Source organism: Nyctereutes procyonoides, unplaced genomic scaffold (genome assembly GCF_905146905.1).
Source record: "Nyctereutes procyonoides isolate TBG_1078 unplaced genomic scaffold, NYPRO_anot_genome, whole genome shotgun sequence".
NCBI classification, from domain to species: domain Eukaryota; kingdom Metazoa; phylum Chordata; class Mammalia; order Carnivora; family Canidae; genus Nyctereutes; species Nyctereutes procyonoides.
Genome location: NW_026575017.1, coordinates 318,755 through 327,397, shown reverse-complemented (window position 1 = coordinate 327,397; position 8,643 = coordinate 318,755).

Below are 8,643 nucleotides of genomic sequence, written 5' to 3'. Positions count from 1 at the left end.
ATGAACAAGGGGTAGTGGAAGGGGAGGAGGGCGGGGGGTGTGGGTGACTGTGTGGCGGGAACCAAGGGAGGCATTTGGTGGGATGAGCACTGGATGTTATGCTATATGTTGGCAAATTGAACTCCAATAAAAAAATTTAAGAATTTTAAAAATACAGTAATAGATGCTTCTTAAACACTAACTTCCATAAATATCTCTTGGAATACTTGTTAAATATTCATCTATGAATGTGTCCTGTGCACCTACCAGCCCTTCAAACCAGCTCCACTGTCCTCTGATCAGTGATGCTTGACATGATACACGCTTAACTTTCACCTTTTGTGGTAACTTCTCTGGTGACACATTAATTGGCTATTTGTGCACATGGTTGTCCTTTAGATAGGGAAGCATCACTTCAGAGAATGAGACCAGAATAATCGTGTGCAGAGTATACGAATCATGGTATCTAGAGATCAGACATGGGGGTGTGGACAGGGCCCTGGTGAGCTGGTGAAAGCCCCTGGGCTCTCAGGGCTTTGATCCCAGATGGGGTTGGTGCCTGCGACCAACAGGGGGAGGTGTGGGCCTCTGGGCCCTACGTAACTGCTCAGTGAGGACCCTTGACTCAAGGAAGCCTGGGTCTGTGTGCTGGGCCCTCTGCTCACTGATGGGGACTCAACAGCTGTGTCCTCTCAGGCCTGGAGGAGTCCCCTGAGCAGGGACTACATGCGGTCTCAGCAGATGTTTCCTCCAGGGCTCTCCCCAGGGGGGACTTCCATCCTCCACAATGTGGTGTAAGCTGAGCTCCAGCACCAGGACTCAGGGAGGGGCTGGGAAATCTCTAGATGGACTTCATTAGCATGGACACCCTCTGGTAGAAAATAATGGGGGTAAAAGGAGGCATCTGCGAAAGCCCACCTGGTGTGGGGACGGTCACCAAGTCCTGGACTCCTGTCTCCTGATGTACTTCTCTCAGTGCACAGGTACAGACAGGCCTCACATACCAGGTCCCAGTTCCTAGGATCCATCAGCCTCTCTGGCTCAGCTACTGGGAAGCATTCTCCAGTCTCTGCTCCATTACCCATGAATGTCTGTGTTTGCAGGTCCCTGTCCCAGCCTTTGCTGACCCAGCACCCTCCCTCTCTACATCTCCTGGAACAACAGTCAGACTCACATGTACCCTGAGCAGTGGCCCCAGTGATGGCAGCTACTACATACACTGGTTCCAGCAGAAGCCACGGAGCCCTCCCCAGTATCTCCTGTACTACTCAGACTCAGATGAGCACCAGGGCTCTGGGGTCCCCAGCCACTTCTCCTGATCCAAGGATGCCTCAGCCAGGGCAGGGCCCCCATCTCTGGGCTACAGCCTGAGGACTACACTGACCTTCACTGTCTAATCAGGAACAATACTGTTTCTCACAGTGACAGTGGCAGATCAGGACATGGGACAAAATCCTTCATATCTTCAGATTCTTCTTCCATGAAAATTTAAACTTGTAGAATAAGTTGTATATATATACCATGTACTTACAAGTGCCACCTGGTTCATAATGGGTTTATTCTCAATTATCTCATCAGTGTCTCTATGTCATCAGAAAAAAAAAAAACAAAACAAAACACTTCAATGTTGTAGCATTCATATTACCTGGGTTTCCAAATGTCATAAAAGCGGAGTCTCTGCTGGTAAGTGTTTTTCTCCTGAAATGAGGACAATGAGCCTTTCTTTGACTTTATCCCCCTCAGAGGTCTAGGACTATCTAAGCAAAGGGTGCAGTCCTCCCCAGCATGGATTCAGCACCTCCAGGGCTTAGAGCAGAGCCTTCCCTTCCCTCCCAGGCTCCAGTGCTCAGGAGAGACCGAGATTCACTGTGTCTGAGGCCTGAGCACTAGGATCTGGGATGTTGTGTGAGGACACAGGCCCTGGGAAATTCCATTCTCAGAGCTGGATGGGATACTTTGCTCAGCACCTGAGGCTTCCATTGTGCAGTTGAAAAGAAGGGTTCAGGCAAAGAGGGAATTTGGGACCATGAACCCATTTATGGGATATGAGATTTAGGGGATGTTGCACTGTTACTGGGAAAATTCTCAGCGTGCATTAGTGAAGTTGGGTGATGTGGGTGCGTGAATGAGCATCTGCTATAGCTGCCAACAGGTTGATGGGGACTCCTGTGAGTGGGTGTCCTAAGCCCAAAAGTACTGACTCTGTCTCCCTCTTTCCTTAGTCCCATTGTGGCTTTTCCATAATCCAGGGCTGTGGGGGGCTGTGGACATCAAGTGGAAGAACTCCCCATGTGTACATGTGTCCCTCCCTTAGGGAACCTCTTGATGGGCCCATATCCGAGGTCACCTTCTCTTGCACAAGAACAGTAGAAACACAGGGGTTACCCTGGCATTGGTACCACAGCTCCCAGGCAGAGATCCTACATTGTGACCCAGAACAGCATTGAGAGACCAGCCAGAGGTTCAAGCCTGATTTTCCAGATCCGGGTGTGTTGACAAAAACACCTTCGACCACATTGGGCTGTCCCCTGAGGAGAGATTGGTCATCATTGCTGTAGAGCAGCATACTCCCATTATCACACAGAGAACTTCTGTTTCCTGGGGACATGTGTTAATGTCCACGTCTTATTCCATCACTCCCCTGTCCATGCCTGTGACCAACATAGGCTCAAAATTAGGCTACAAATGCTTTGTATCTTGCTAGAAAGAGAATGATTGATTTTCCAGACTTTTTTAAATATAAAAGGTCAATGAAAATACCTCCTTTTGAAGATATTCATCTCCCTTGAAAAAATAGTTACATGGATTTCAGAACCGATATGACCCCCCACTGTTGCTGGGATGGAATGAGAAGAAGGGCAGTTGTGTGACGCAGGAGAACCATGTGGCCCTCTACCCAGGCCCTGCCTATCCCCTGGTGCCATCCTAAGAATTTAGTGGAATTCTCTGAGTCCTGGAATATTGGTGATATTGATTTTATCTCTTTCTTTTCATATTGGAGCTTTGCAAGCACCAGAATTCATGGGTCCTGGGTCATGTTTTCCCAGTGAGTAGATGTGAACAGACCCCTTACCAAAAATGTACACAGAGAGCTATTGCACATGTGTAAAGATTTCCCACAAGATGTTTCACTGGGGATTACACACTGAAGCAGTGAGGTAGCACCAGACTCCCATCAGCATGAGTAAAATTCAATAAAACATCAACATCAGATGGTGCCCAGGATGTGGGGCAGCAGGAACTCTCCTTCACTGCTGGGGGAAATGCAAAATGCCCCAGCCACTATAGAACATGCCTGGGCAATTTCTTGCAGAGCTAAACAAAATCTTAGAGATATAATAAACATCCATGCTCCTAGGTAATTCTATAAATGAATTATTTGTTTTCACCCAAAATATGTCCCTACATATTTATTCTTATTTTACTGATGATTGCTAAGCCTAGAAAACAACAAATATGTCCTTCAAATGGTGAATGGGTAAAGAAATTCTAGTATGTCCATACATGGAGTGTGATTCAACAATTCAGACATAAATTTTCAGGGCAGAGGAAGACATGGGGGAGATTTCCATGTGTATTTCTAAGTAAAAGAAGCCAATCTGAAGAGACTAGATCAGTGAGCATGGAGGAATGGGGGACAGGAGTCCTGGGCTCCAGCTCAGCCCAAGGTCCACATGTCTCTTGCAACCACCAGAGAGCAGTGGTGCTCCCTTGTACATCCCCTGGGAGTGTCTGAATCTGGGCCTTCTGCAGGTGCTCCTGTGTCACTCCTGGGTGAAGCCCTACCCCCGATTCCTATACTCTCTTATGCTCAGCTGGAGGCCTGGCTTAAGTCAAAGGAGGAGCTTGTATAACCTTCGGAAAGAGGAAAGTTTGCATGAGAAACCTCCCCCAAAAATGTGAGTGTCAGGAGAGCACAGAAAATGTGTTGGTAGGCGCAGGCTTGGATGTGGGGCTCAGTATCCAGAGTCTGCCCTGTCTCTGCCCTGTTCCTCTCACTCTTCCCTCACTGCATAGGTTATTTCCAGATACCCTGGGCGACAATATAAAACCATCTGGAGATCCACTGGGTGCAATAACAAAGTCTCCGTTACTAGGATTTTGCTCTAAGTCCTTCTTATGGCATTCACTGGCTCTAGGACAGATGAGATAGACAGATTTATGTCACGCAACAAAACCTGGACTTCGGATTGTTGCAAGGTCTCCTCTCAAGTGAGTCCTCACCACCAGAAACAAATCTCCCTCCATGAAATGATCTTTCAGGCAACTGCCTTTTATTTCTAGAATCAGCTCCAGGGAGAACCATCTATCAGAAGTCACAAGTAGAAAAGGGGGCAAACTCTCCTCTACTCTCTATTCTCTGTACAATATCCTTGGCTCTGTAGTTTATGGATTTCTCTGTGCTTCCAGAATTCAGACTAAACCTGTGCTCACCCACCATTCAGGGTCACAATCTCTGGAATGCGAATTTCCAGGAAACACCAGCAACATCCTGTATAACTGGGGTCCTGTCAGCGGGGTAGCCAGGATTTACCCTGAACATCTGCTCTCCTGGGACAGGGCTGATTCTCAGGAATCCCAAAGGCATCTCTGTCCCTATGAGCAGATCATCCCCTGACCATCCCTGGGCTCAGTCAGCATCTGAGGCTGATCAGTACTGATTCTGGGCGCCCAGCATCAATATTATTCTCAGGTTCTCAAAGTCCATGGTGACGTGGAACACACCCTCCCTGTACTCACAGGACTGGACTGTCACACCCTGAGTCACCCCCCTGACACCTCCAAAGAGGATGGACCTCTGTGAAGAAAACTTCTTTCCCAGCTCTGGACCACATGGTCTCATCTCCAGGTCTCCACCACTCACTTGTGGGACCTTTGACATAAACTTTGGGTGCAGCTGGCCTTGGGTATTAGAAATCCCTTCTTGTAGTCATGGATGGCTGAATAACCAAGAAATTTGTCCTGGACATGCTGGGTACCAGGCAGAGGGACTACAGCTGTGTCCACCCCAGAGTCAAGTCTGACCTCAGATTTCTCTGCCCTGGAAGCTCTGTGTGTGTTTGGTGATTCTTTTGCTGACACGGCTCTGAACTTTGTAGGCATAGGCTCTCCTTGAGTTTCATTAGCAATAATTTTTGACTTTCCTGAATATAGAATAAAACTCATAATACTAAACCTATGACCAAAAATATAAAGTCAATTTCATAAAGTTTGTAGACTCCGTTTCAACCAAGAACAGAAGGCATCCTTTTACAGTTGTTTTTGCATCCAATTTCTTGGCCAGAGTTTCTATCCATATTCCCTCTCACTAAGCACAGATCTGGGACAGGTGGATAGTGTTTCCACCTGCAGCCTCACAATGACTTTGTCACTGAGTTTAAATAAACCTTACTGTGAGGAATTGTGTAAAAAGGCCACATCCATTTTAAATGCACAGTTGACTAACTGGTGACTCACACATCACTCTGCCCCTTGGTCTCTGTCAGAGCAACTTCAGCAGTCACTCCTGTCTGACAAGAACTTCCAGCGTCTTTACCCCTCTGCTCTGATGTCAGCGGCACACACAGCCTCACCTGGCTGGGCTCCGGCAGTCTTGTGACCATGTGCTGGGAAGAGAGTCCCTAGGAGGGAGTCCCTGCCCACAGTGTGTGGGAAACTATTGTGACAACCAATTGCAAGTAGTGACAGGTGACAAAGGTTCTCAGTATATTATCTACTAGGAATGAGCTCAAGGGCTTCTACCCAAAACGTGGAGAGATTTCTCCCTGTCTCTTCATCGACTGTACAAACATCTGAGGAAGGAATCCTCTAGAACTCAGGGAGGAGTCACACAACAGGAGAGAACACAGCATCTCACACGGAAGGTTCCAAATGTCCATAGAGACCTGTCACTGCTCTGGACTTGATCCTGATCCAAGAAGAGCTGGCATAGAGACACCACTCAGTCCTGACTCAAGAACTCACACGAGGCTTTGGATACATGTACCCCTGAGGAGTCTAAGTAAAGCAGAAAGTTTGTCCTCAGGTTATAGGAGGTTACATAAGGGGACCCTGACCTGGCCCTAAAGCAGTGGACAGAGCAGTGGGGAGGCACCCTTTGTTTTAGATGGGCTCCAATCACCAAGTCACACAACATTGTATCTGGGATTGGACACCAGGGGGTGATGGGGTCCATTTCTGAAGAGTCAAGGATGATTATAGCTGGGACCTGCCACCAGGCACTGCCTGTGCCCTCTGCTCAGGGCTCACACCAGGGGCCTCCCTAACTCAGGTTTCTACACAGCCCCTCCCCTCCCCTGCCCACATCCTTCACATGCCCAGCAGAGGGACTTGACCCAGGGACACTGAGGGACCAGACAACTGGGGTCTCATTTTTTATTCATGAGAGAGAGAGAGAGAGAGAGAGAGAGAGAGAGAGAGAGAGGCAGAGAAACAGGCAGAGGGAGAAGCAGGCTCTGTGCAGGGAGCTCAACACGGGACTTGATCCCAGGAGTCCAGGATCATGCCCTGGGCCGAAGGCAGGTGCTAAACCGCAGAGCCACCTGGGGATCCCCTAATGGCACATTTCATAGGGAAGAAGAACATACCACAGGCTACATTCCACATCACTGGAATTCATTGTATTTTGGAAGAGACAGGAATCTAGAGGTGGTAAGGAGGCCAGGGATTGACAGCAGGTGGAGGAAGGAGGAGGGTGAGTGTGTGAGGTGACTGTATTAATGATAATGTCACTCTCCTCTACGGCACTGTGACAGCAGCCGCACCACACTGCTGTGCTGTTACAGCTCAGGAAACTGTACCCCAGAGCGACAGCACCTTCGTGCAGGCAGAGAATGTCATCTAGATTTCTGGGGGCTGTGATGGGGCACAGGGTGACATCATCCCATCCACTGACCCAAGGAGGTGTGACCCTGTGTGGGAGTGGGGAGCTGTGACCAGAATGCAGTGCTCCTCCCCTGGGGGATGAAGGGATGAGAGAGACCTCCAGCTCTGCCTCCCTGTGGCTGGGGACCTGGGGGTGTGCAGGCGGGTGCAAAGGTTGGTGTTCAATCCATCCCCACTTCTTCATGACACCTGATGTCCAGGCACTGCAGCCTGACCTTGGACATTCAGCTTGTGCTCCTCCGTGACTCCTCCTCCCCCTGGGGTTTGAAGGTCTGCAAACATCCCTCCCAACACACACTCACTGTCCTCAGTACTCCCTGAAATTTCCCTTGCGGGACATGAAGAGGGGCAGGTCTCACCTCATTGGACACACGACTCACCCGTGAGGACTCGCAGCAGACGGGAGGACTCACTACCCCACATGCTCCTGGGACGCTGTAGGGAAAGCCCCGGGAGCCAGCCTGGTTTGAGGGATCAAGCCTGCAGGACTCCTGTCCCCCATCTTGCACTGGGGGAGGGGATCCAGGAACCCGACTCAGGTTCCTGCCCCCCTACACGACCACACCCACCAGGCCTGCACACCCTGTCTATGTCTCTCCTCCTTGCAGGGTCATGGGCCCAGTCTGTGCTGACTCAGCCACCGTTAGTGGTTGGGGCCCTGGCCAGAGGGTCACCCTCTCCTGCCCTGGAAAAGTCCCAGTATTGGTGATTATGGTGTGAAATGGTACAAGCAGCTTGCAAGGAAAGACCCCAGACTCCTCATCTATGGCAATAGCCATTGATCCTCGGGTCCCCAATCAATTTTCTGGCTCTGGTTTTGGCATCACTGGCTCCTTGACCACCTCCAGGCTCCAGACTGAAAAATAGGCTGATTAGTAGTGCTTATCCAGTGATCCAGGCCTGTGGGTCTGTTAGAGGAAAACCTGCTATTCCCACAGCAGTGGGGCTCCCTATGCTGCCCAGACTTCTGGCCAAGTCAGCTGTTTCCTTTCTCTTTGGCTGAAATCCAGATCTGAGGCTCACCGCAGAGAATTTTGCATACAGTTCTGTCCCCATGGGCTTAAAATCTATCTCCCAACCCTGTCCTTGGCAGCAACATATGGGGAATTTTATAAAAATGAATTGAAATTCCTGGTGCCAGGGACTGTCTAGACAGTGGATGGAGTCCAAGATGTAAAGGAAGAACCAGGGGCACAGAATTCAACTGCATCTGAGTCAAGACACATCAGGAATGTCCAATATGTGTCCTGAGACCGAAAGCTCCCATGAATAGGCCCCCAAATTCTCATCTACTATGATAGTTAGACCCTTGGAGCACCTGGTCAACAGCAACTCTGGTTCTCTGGCCATCTGGGCCGAGGACAGATGATGAAGGGGCCCCCCAGTAAAGCTCCTGTGACTGCATCTCATGGATCATGCAGATCCCTGGCTTGTCAGAACTGAGATCAGAACCCTTTTCTCATCTGCCAGAATGGGTCTCCATGTGTTGGTGAGGCTCAGCCTGTGGCTTCTGCTTCTGATGCTCTTGCTACTGCCACCATCGACCCACATCTTTCCAAGGACACCATGTGGGAATGAGGGCTCCTCCTTCCCTCCCTTCCCCCAGAACTCATAGCAGCCCCTACCTAGACAAGGGGTCTCAGAAGACACAGAAGGGCTATGGCTCCCATCTGGTTGGGACACAGAATCTCTTTGACCTCAATTCAGAGACAAGGGAGTGGTAAGCCCACTGTGTTCATCTCTCACCTGACATCTGAGGAATCTGGGGTTCCTATCCTT